This window comes from Falco cherrug, chromosome 10 (assembly GCF_023634085.1).
Source record: "Falco cherrug isolate bFalChe1 chromosome 10, bFalChe1.pri, whole genome shotgun sequence".
NCBI lineage: Eukaryota > Metazoa > Chordata > Aves > Falconiformes > Falconidae > Falco > Falco cherrug.
In genome coordinates, this window is record NC_073706.1 from 29,044,006 (window position 1) to 29,055,674 (window position 11,669).

Sequence of the window (11,669 nt, forward strand, 5' to 3'; positions counted from 1 at the left end):
TGTAGCTAACCATCCATAGACTACAGAATTTTGATTGAACTGATGGTCACAACCATAAAGCATTAAATTACTAAATTTTATTTTAAAAGTTAATCGTGACTACTATAACAGTATACATTATAGTGGTAACAAGTAACTTGCAGTGTCAGCTGTTCTCTGAAACCAAAGCAAATAGTATTTTTAATTACTTCATTTTTTGAATCTCAACTTTTGGTTTTTATTTATGCACTAAGTATTCTGAACAGTTACCTGCTCCAGTGAAGTATGACTCTTATTTCTCCCACTCATATCACTCTTTGAGTAGGTATGTGCTGTAAAAACTTTTTTGTAGTGAAACTTTTGCATGTCGCAGGAAAGTGGAGTGACATTGTTATTAATAGGAGTGAAAGTATGTGGGTTTTTCATTAAAAACATGCCAAAAACAACGTTATGCAGAGCAAGATGCTAATTAATGACATTCCTAAGCCTACTTTTCTGTTTTATAGGCTGATTTTTCATAAATACTTTTTAGATATTTTAATTAATTTTGAAGAAATTTGGACTGAAAAGGCAGTCTGTTCCCAAGGTCCTTGTTCACCAGTTAGTATCTGTAGTAAACTAGCTTTCCTCACGGAAAAAAACTACTTTAAATGAAAGATTTTATAGTGTCAAGCTTTAAGAATATTAAATCAAAGTTAAAGAGGGAAAACAATTCTTGCTTCCTGGTATAAACCGACTAGAAACATTTTAAGTTGTTTAAAACTTTATTACTATACAATGTAAACTATTGACTTTTATATTGCTTGAAGCAGGAAGACTCCTTTTTTCCATATGCACTGATAACAATTCACAATTGGGTAGGTAGAACCTCTTCAATGTATGAAATACTGTTCTAGTGAAGACACCTTTTTCTTTTTTTACATTTTGAGACCCTAGGAACATATCAGGAAAAGAGACTTGTTTTATCTTGCCATCTCTTGTTTTTATTTCATTGAAATTTATTATGAAAATTTAAATTACTACTTTAAAACTTGGATTATTCTCAATATCAGAAATACTGATATACATAGAAAGTAATCTATAGCAAACTGAACTTCCACTTGTTATATTTAAATATTTAAAAACCTCATTACCACATATAATTACAAGCCTTTTGCAGGAATAAACATTGAGCTTAAATGACCTGCTTTAATAACATAATGAAAAAGACCTCCACCTACCTGACCCCTATTCGTTGCAAGCAAATTACCATTTATGTTTGTGTATGCTTAAATAAATCAGCCTCCCTTTAGTACACTTGGGTGGTTAGGGCAGGGTATTCTAGTAGCAAAGTTTCTTTACTTTAAATTGTTAGAATAATATTTTTTTCTTCGGTTTTTTTTAGAGTAAAGAGAGGTATGGTTACAGAAATGTTCAGAGTGCAAATTATTTCCATTCTAACCATATGAACCACCACTCCAGTAGTCACTTGTTGACCTTCCTGTTCAGAGCCGTAAAAAACAGAAAGAGATCCTACACTGGTGGTGCGAAGAGCTCAGCCCCGTGTCAGGGAGCAGTGAGGGCTGCAGGGAGGGAACCCAGGAGCTGAGCGCATACAGCGAGCAGGGCAGGGGCTGTGCCAGCAGTTGGCAAATCCACAGATAGGCAGGTCTGAGGTCAAGCTGGAAGTGCTAGTCGGTGAGGCAGGGTCTGACACAGCCTAGCGATTATCAGGTAGATCCTTACTGACAGGGCAAGTTGAAGGTCAAGGTAGAAATCAGTCCTCAGGCAAAGGTCTGGATGAGAAGAGTATTTATAGGTAGATAGGAACTTACCTGTGACTGAGCTAGAGAGCAATATTTTAACAGTGTAACTATTTTACAGTATAACAGCTTGAATGGGGCTCCTGGGCTGTAGGCAGGGGTTTGGCAGGATGCACCAGGTGAGGCTGATTAGCACCATTGAAGTTTATTAATGCACTTAAAGCCCTGATACGGTATGCATATCTTGAAGAGATAGTAAGTAGGTTTAGTGAATTGATGGGTGGGTGGTTGGTCCAGAAAGTGCTAAAAATGGTGTTAATAGATATATACATTGATTAATTAGATAGTTTAATATTTTGTTAGTTCCAGAGGTTATTGAATTAGCTGTGCATCTCAAAATTGTTGCTGTCAGAAGTTAGAAAATTCTATCCTGCCGGTAAGGAATGCTGAAGCAGACTCTACTAAATGTACTTTGAGTAATACTGTAGGTATTCTTTTCCTACAAAACTAGCGTTTTTTCTTTTACAGAAATGATGTGAAATGTAACAAGACAGAGCTGTAATAATGGATGGTCTTTGCTGTTTTATGTTAATGCTTTACTTGAAGGTGTAGTATTTTTTACAGGCCAAGAAACATTTTTGTATGGCTACTAAAAACTGCATTATTTTATGTTGCCAGGATTAGTAACTTCTTTTGCGTGTTGTTCACACTTCTTCACGTGATTGTATTTGCCTTATTTATCTGATAAATGTAGTTATATTTTACTGATTTAGTCACCTAATCATAAAGAATTGTTTTGCAAGCAAAAGCTTTAAGGGGTGTCTGTGACAGTTTGTGTTTTGCAAGCTAGCTGAGTATTTGAAGAGAGGATGCTTTTGTATTTAAAGTACAAAACCATGAGACGTTTACATTTCATGCTTAACTATACTACTGACTTCTTTCTAATTGCTATTTGCTAATTAACTGGTTGCTAGCCTTTATGAGCACTCTCATTTCTATTAACATAGGCTTATTTGAATTCCTAGTATCAGAAACACTAATAGTGAAGTAACTGTAATTTTAATTTCTAACATCACCACCTAGCATTAAACATTTCTCTTGTGCCTTTCAGACCTGAAAGGTACAAGTAGTTTCACAAAAAATGGTGTAACGCTAGACTTGGTCTAAGTACTGTAGTATATTTTGTGACATGTAACACTGTTACCCTGTAGATCCCCTTACCTAGCACTAACACCCTAAGCATTTCTGGTTTGTACAGGTCTGTTTCTGTTTACTATTCCTTTGGTTGTGTTTGCCTGGGTTGCATAAAATGTACCATCTGTGTACTCAGGAATCTTGTGGAGCTGAGACTATAGCTGCGCTTCTTTTCACATTCCCTCTTCTTATGGAGTGTAGGGAAGCATTTCCATTTATTTTTCTGTGGATGCAGATCCTGGTCTGACCCCAGTGTGGTTCATGGTTGGTTTTCAAAAATGAAAACATATTTGGTTGCTTTTTTGAGCTACCACCAAAAACAGTGACATATTTGGTAGCTTTTTTGAGCTGATAGCCTTCTACCTGCTGTGTATTGGATTTAGCTTTGATTAGTAGGTATATAAGTGTGATTTAAAAACAAAAAACCAAACCCAAATCACTGAAGTAGTCATCTGGATTTTGCTTAGCTTTATAGAGTTTCCCTTGGAAAACTCTGTAGAGAGGCTACTGTAGGATGCAGATTTCCATTCTGTTCTCTGTGAGGCTCATGGAAAATGCATAGTGCCATAAAAAGTTAGCAGTACAAGTGCTATGAAAGTAATTTTTTAACATGTAAAACTTCACAGTTTCTAAATGTAAAACTCAATGAAAAGCTTTGTATGTACGGTATCATTATTGCCACCTTCAGGCAACAAAAAGAATGATTCATTTTCAGAGTCACTATCCAGCATTCTGTTTACAGAGTCTGGGCTTTTACCATGGAGTTAAGTTTAGTACTTTTTTTTGGTTTTGTTTTTTTTTGTTGTTGTTGTTGTTGTCACAGCCTTGCATTTTCCTGTTGGAGTCATCCTTTTTTCTTTGGCTTTAGTATATTCCAACATGTCAAAAATATGCTTACTTGTTCCAGAAAGGGGTGATAGATAAACACTGAATTGTTCAATGATAAATTCTATTTACAAAGAGCAATTTAGCAAAGGCAGATGTTTGGGGGGAGTTTTGCCATTCTCTTCCTGGTGAAGGCTTTTTCAGGGATTATGCAGTAACATTACAGATTTAAAATGCATGTCAGCAATTAATAGGACAAGCAAGGATTATACAAAAGACTGTAGAGGTATTGGATGAAATTACAATGCTGAAAGGTAAAGAATGAAAGTATCACTGATTTCTAATATAGTTTGTTTGCTAGGAACAATTATTGCCTTTAAGTTTTTAATCAGATTTATGCCTAGAGATTTTTATTTTTTTTTTTAAGTTACAATCAATTCCAGGAATTTTGCCATTCTGTGTTCTCTCTCTTTCTGAAATACTTAGTTTTACAAAAGCTTGTGCTTGAACAGAACAAAAGTTTTAAAAACAAAAAAAAAAAGTTTAAGATGGAGACAACACTAACTCTGCTTCGCCAAAGCTTTCTTCCAGGAGGGCTCCTGAGTTCTTTCCCATTCTACCATGTTCTTTAACATGTAATTGCTTAACACATAGATCAAAATTACCTAATGTTTTAAGAGATATTAGTAGCTTACCCAAGAATGTTAGGATCTAGCTTCTCCATCATACTCTAGTCTTTTAAATAAAATGATTTTTCATAAATTTTTTTACATAAAATAATGACATTTAATAACGGCAGTTAATTTTTCAAAAAATGCTTAAAATAAAATATGCTCTCCATATTCAATGGAGTGTTATTTGTGTGCTGAAAATCAAAGCTAAGAAAAAACCACAGAATAGGTACAGGAATCAATGTCTTCTGCCGCTATAATAGTACTTTTGAAAATATTACAAAATTAGTGGAGGGACGTATTTCCTCCTTGTTTTGTATCACTGTTAAAACAGTTATTTTAATTCTGAAATCTGTGCATGCTCTCTAAAAACCAAGTTCTTAACAGGAAGTTTAAGGAAAGGAAAACACATTATACAAGCAAGGACTTGCGTGTAGAAGTCAGTTCCAAAAATAACAATGAACATGTGCTGAAATTCTCAAGGAGGATGAAGCCTGAGAATCGGCTTGAAGATGAAGAAAGGTTTTGGGAATATGTCAACAAATCTCTTGCTGTTTCCTGGGGGTAGCTGGCTGTTTTCAATGCCCTTTTCATTAATATGGTTTATAATATAAACTATATACTTAATTCTGTACATAGACATTTAATAGCAAAAGCAATTAATTTTCATTTCTGTAACACAAATAGTCTCTTCTCTCATGATTTACTACTGTCTCTCCCTTCTCTTTTTCTTCACGGAACCCTTTCTACTTTTGATTTTGACTTAAAGTGACACTGTTTAAACAGATCAATACCCTTTTTGTGGGTGGAGCTCTCTCCTGCCAAATGAGATCTGAAAGATCTGTTCAATAGCCTGTGACTGCAAATATCCTCTGATCTATTTAAAAAAAAATAAGTTAAAAGTTGATATAAAACTCTCCTGCAGCACACTGAATTCTTCTGAAAACTTAAAGCCTATTTTTAATATGCTTGAAAACATGGAGAGCAAAACCCCAAGTCTGTGTAAGGACTAGTTTGAATGTCATGGATGTTGCAGAAACTGAGTATGTTTTTTTTAAAATTTTAATTCAGAAGTGCTGTGGAGTTCCTGCCTGTGTAAATGTTCTGGATATGTAAAGTTTAAGATGTAGAAAGGAGACCCAGGCTTGGAAACCTGTCTTTTTAAATATTTTTCTGAGTAAACATTTAAAGCTATTAAAAGTTTATTCCACAACCTTTTAAGATTGGTTTGTTTGTTTTTTTTAATGAGGAATGTAAAAATAAGTATTTGTATTTTGAAATTATGTATATGTACACACAGATATATATTTTCCCCTTTCTTAAGCATGTGTGCATTACATTTAATTAAATATATTTAACAATATACTATATAATAAATTATCTAAATATTTTAAATAATAAACTGTAAGTTACCTAGCTCTTCTGTCTGTTATAATATCCATGAACTTAGATTTCATGGATGTTTCCTTTGACCTTAATTGAAACACTGCTAGAATACATAGCCACAGATTGAACCGTATTTACTCCTAACCACAGCATTAATTGTCGGGGATGTTGGGACTTCATTAAGATTTACTTTATGTTCTCACCAGTGTATTTTTATGTAACTTAGTCATTGTGTTCTGTCTTCCCCCCGCCATCCTTAATGGTTCATTAACATCTTTCTTACTTTTCACATATAAGTAATTAATTTTTGTTGAGCACTATAATAACTTTAGGTCTGGGTAGGGTAGAAAGGAGGGAATCTTTGGGGGGGGTTGGAAAAAAAGGCAGTTTTAATTTGTTTTTTTCCCCCTGAAGATGGAAACTGTTATTCTATTGACTCTAATTACTAGTTGTGAAGTAGGTATATTTTCTGTGATTTATTTCATGCCAAGAGGAAAAAGTGAACTTTTAAAACTTGACATTTATGCCAATGATTCTATATAATGTCTTTATTTTTTATCATCACTTCATTTTTTATTATCTTACATTATGGATGAAAAACACAAATTACTTAAATTAATAGCTAGATACACATTGTGCTGTTACACTAGAATTTTTATTTAAGAAATGTCGGTTCTGTGTTTCTGTTTAGCACTTCATGTGTTTGTTTCCACATTTTTCTTAGAAGGCCAGGGACATTTTGTTCGGTTATTTGAGAAGTCATGTGGATGGATGCCATTTTGAGGATTGTTTTCATACCTCATATCAACACGTAACAAGTTTACAATTAGCTTGATCTATGCACATGGAGCCATTGATTCTTAAGGTGACTAGGCATATGCCTAGCTACATTCTTGAATTAAGGCCTCAGACTGGAAGAGAACCAGTAACTGTTACCAGCCAGAAGCAAATGTTATTTTAAGATGTGAGGAAGTATTCTGGGCACTGGTGCGCTAGATAATTTGGAATCTATTTCCGTATATTGCTCTGAGTATACTTTCTTGCTCAACTTCTAAAGGCATGTGGGAAGTGGATAACACTGGTGTGTGAGCAGTGATGAATATCAATTTAAAAGCAATTTAACTGAACAAGAACTTGTTAACTGTAACTTCCCAGAAGCAGGTAACAGCACTTAAAAAGGAAAATAATGTACAGTTGTAAGTTTTCAGGCATTCCTTCCTGCTTCTTAAGGCATCTTTTAAAATCGGCGTTCTCTTGATATGTCAGGGTGGTTATAAAGGGAGATACTGGACTTAATATTGTCAATCTATGTTGTTAATGGAGTCTGGGCTACAGTTCACAGCAGTAGCAAACAACCAGGCTAGAAATACTGTTTTGCAAACTGCCTGCAAATTCTTGAGTTTGCATATTAATAGAACAATATCTATAATCGTCAAAGTGAGTAAGACTGAATAGTGAGGAGCAAAATGGGCCTCTCTGTAAGCTGCATATGGATGTCTGCCTGGAGTTCAAACCTGATTTCATCTGCTAAAGGGCAGTAGTGGTACTCTTAGTTCTTGTAGTCCTCTGCTGCTGGAATTGCCATCCCTGATGCATTATGTGTATAAATACAATTTGTTTCTATCTGCAAGCTCAGCCTGGGATGTAAAGTCAAGTTGTGTTCTTTCTGGCTTGCACATCATCACTAATAGAGCTGCTGCTGGAAGTTAGTCAAGAATTCTGTTGTTCCAGAAGCCAGTAAAGAAACTCCCAGAACTATGTTGCTTCTGCAAGTATGAGTAAAAGTTTATTTATATCAGTCAAGTGACTATGTATACATACAAATCAGATCGCTTAAATGAAGGAAGATGCAACTTTCACAAGTTACTCCTTGTTATTATCTCACTGGGTGAAGAGGGGCTCCCATTTGCACCTCAGCAGATTATTTGGCAATTTCAAGGTGTATGTATGGTAATTCATAATGTGCTGGAAACAAAACTTCTAAGAGAAACACTTTTAACTAGTTAATAACTAAATATTGTTCAGGCCTAAGTCCTTTCTCTTAATCAAATGTAACACAATTCAAGCAACAAACTAGGCAACTCTTGGAGGCAAAATTGATAGGCCTAGTACATTTGACAGCTATGTGACTCAAGTCTGGAAGAACATGCTTCAGATTCTTGGTTTTTTTTAGTCAGATGTCCTTCTAATACTGAGTCCTTCTTTTAATCGTACCAAAAGTGGTTGTGTTTTCTTAAATGTATATATGTTTGATTCTTATTTTAGCTATGACGTTTTGTGTAGAAACTGTACGCAAGGAGTATGTTAAACTGACTGAAACTGTAGTGATGGGAACCCTTCAACCCTTGTGGTGATCAGTTTCATTGCTTAACTTTGCTGTTAAAGTTGTTTGGAAAGTTTAGCTTCAATTCCCCTTCCTGGTGTTTAATGCTATTGTATCCCATTCAGCAGTACACAGAAAAAGATGGGGGTTTTTTCCTTTCTTTAGGGTAATTTATGTTTTAGCTTGGGCGTGTAAATGGAGCAGTCTGGTTCTTTGTAAACAGATGCCCTTTATGAAAGGCTTCAATATACCATCATAGGAGATGTGAAAACCATGAATCCTTTGAATTTATATACATGTGACTGGTAATGTCACTTCTGCAAAAATTTCTCCTAGTATCTTAACTCTAATATAAGAATACCTATATTACCTCCCCTCAGAAAAACTAAATCATGGTGATTTCTAAGAGGGTATTATTACACCTTAACTAGGGAATACAGTCAGTTTAGTAGAATCTCTTATTGGCCCTTGAGACTGTAGGAGTACAAGAGAAAAAACAAGCTTATGCACAAATTTAACAATATGTCTAAAAATAAGACCAAACAGTTCTGCAGAACACTTCAAAGATTTGACATTACTGTAAGCATTGGAGAAAATAATTATTTTGCTTAGAAACTAAAGTAGACTGAAAGTTTTTAAGGCAATTTTTTTTTCTTTGCAAAGCTTTATAGCAGATTTAATAACAGTTAATTCTCATCCAACTCAGAAACTTCTAACGTAGCCTGAAAAGCTGGCTTTCTGTCATGTGTTATACTGTTGTGGTTTTTTACATACATCCATTTTAATTGTGTCTTAAAAGCACTTTTGATGTTGCCCTCCTAAGTAGAACCTGCTAAGACTTATGACAATAAATTACACCAAAATCCTTTCTTTGCTGAAGATGCTAAATGCATCATTTGCATAGTTTTTTATATATAGAACTATAGCTCAGACAGCTGGAGATGAGTGACTGCTAATTCTTCTGATAACTGATCCAGGTTTGGAAGGTTTCTCCAAAACATCCTTTTTAATCTCCTGCAAGTCACCTGCATGGACTTGCTATTGTTGTAGCAAGGAAGGCCGATAGCTCTCTTGGGAGCTTTTTACATTTTCTGGATAGGGTTGTTCTGTAGCTCTGAAGACTCCTGTAAAGTATCCTAAACTGTTTGGCATGAGGGAGGAGACCTACTTTGACCTTACATAAATGTACTTTCCAACTGACCTGGTAAAGGTACTGATCACTTACGTTCTCTGCCATAAACCTAGACATTCAGTCTGCTGTACTTATTTGAATCTTAGAGAACAGGAACATTCTTCAATTGTTTCCTTCATTTGCAAGAAATGTGCTAAAATATTTGCATAACAGCCTCACGGGTTTCCATGCAAATAATCAAACAGTATAAGCATCAGCAGAGGGCAGTATTGAGGTATAAATGGAATAATAATAAATGGATTTTTTTTTTTTTAAAGTGTTACCTGTGTTTTCAGTTTTCCTTCATAAAATCACAGAGTAATTTATGATGAAAGGGGTCTGTGAAGGTCATTGGGTCAATCCCTGTCTCGGAGAGCCAAATTGAAAGTTAGATACAATCAATATAGGTCATGGTAATATGTCTGCATTGTTGGATATTCTGTAACAGCCGGTAATCTGATTAGTTTTCTCTCCAAACCACTTTTATAGCCAGCTGTGAGACTGGATGCAAAGCATGCCCAGTGCTAAAGTGTAGTTATTTTGACTGAATAATACTATGTTTAGCTATTTGTGTTTACAGGGTCAGGAAACAGTATATTTTAACAATTGTTCTTGTGTTCTCATCAACTTTAATAGTAGTAAGCAAGCATCTTAAAAAAAATGTTAATGTGTAGTCCTATGAGTATCTTGTCTGTTGAAACAATGTCTTATTGTTGTTTTTTTGTTTTGAAATATAGTTTCTGTAGTATTTGCTACTCAGTAGTATGATTATTTTTTTCCTACACCTTTATTGGAGAGCCAAGAGATAGACAATGACAGGAAGAATTTACAAAATTGAATATTGCTCTCATGATTAAAAGCTTTTTTTCAAGATCTGCTGTATTAAATTTGTGGAAAAATTTATAGAAATTAGAGGCTTCTCCAAACTGGTAAGTTTTATTAAGGGATTTTTTTTCTTTTTTTAATACAAATGCAGTTTCAGCCTGTCATCATTACTTGCCTTAATTCCAGTTCCTTTTTTTCAATCTGCTTGCTTATATTAAGTAAAATTTTATTAGCTAAAATGGTAAACTGTTGAATTTTGTAGGATACAGCATTGTCCTTCAGTTTATCCAATTCTGCAATGTTTTTCAAGAGTGTATTTGAGACAAAATTGCAGACTTCTGAGCTGTGGAACAAAAAGTCTATGATAAAATACTAAACACAATGCTATGTTAGGGAGTTTAGACACTGAAGTCATGTAAAAGCACTTCTGACATTTACTTAAACTATTTAGATGCACTAATAATTTGTATAATAGACATTCAGGCAAATGTTTTGCTATATGTCTTCAGTCTTGAGAAGCAATGTTACGTCTCAGTGTCTAGCTTTTAATCTTGTTTTAACAAACTATTAGTTGCAATGTTTATGTGGACAAAATATTTGTGATTATAGATATTAAAATGGAACTGGCTAAAAAGGACAAGATCTGTTTTTTAAATTCTCTTTTTGCCTCTAGAAAACTGAGAGTATTGTGAAGTCACTCACTAGTAACCCAAATGTTTGCATATTCCTATTGATGCAAACTGGAACAAGTCAAAGATACCATTGGCATCTTAAAAGCACTTTTCCCTCTCATGTAAATCAACAAGTTTTGAAAGCTGTTTAGCTAATATTCTAGCTTGTCCGAGATGGCTAGCTATGCCATTAACATAAGCAGTAGACTTTAATTAAATTTGCAGTTTAGATTCCTGGCAACTATGCAAACCACTTAGTTTAAGCTAGCTCAGTCAAACAGTAGCATGAGCTACATGCATTTTTCAGTGTTGCTCTGTATATATCCTTGCAAGAGAAATTACCAGTTGACGTGGAATTCAGTGAAGGCTAGAAGTGCTGTGTGGGGACCTTAGGTGGATGCAGACTAGGCCTTAACTATTGTTATCAGTACCCAGCAGAGCTTGAGCATGGTATGTATTTTGGTTGTGGTCAGAATGTTGGCAGGGATTATATGGTGGTTTATAAACATAGTTACACTGCTTCAAGGCCTGCACAGCTTGGGTGGGCTCAGTTTGAGTTATCAGCACTTTGCTTCCCAGTGTTTCCAGTTCCAGAAGCAGCATGAAACTGCTCTTTTTGCCACTGTTAAAATATCTCATTAGTGTAAAAGCTTAAGGCAGGTCCACATGAATAGAAAATGTATTCCGGTCACAGGTAAGGAGCTTCTGTCCTTGGATGGAAATTTTTGTCATGTAAGAATAATATAAAGTCAGAAAATGTGCTCCAAATTATTAAATTATTTAAATTATTAGTAGTTATTTGAAAAACCTCACCCAATATTTAAAAAAAATCTGAGATATTCTCAATTTCAAAACACTGAAGTTCCCTTTAATTTTTTGTTT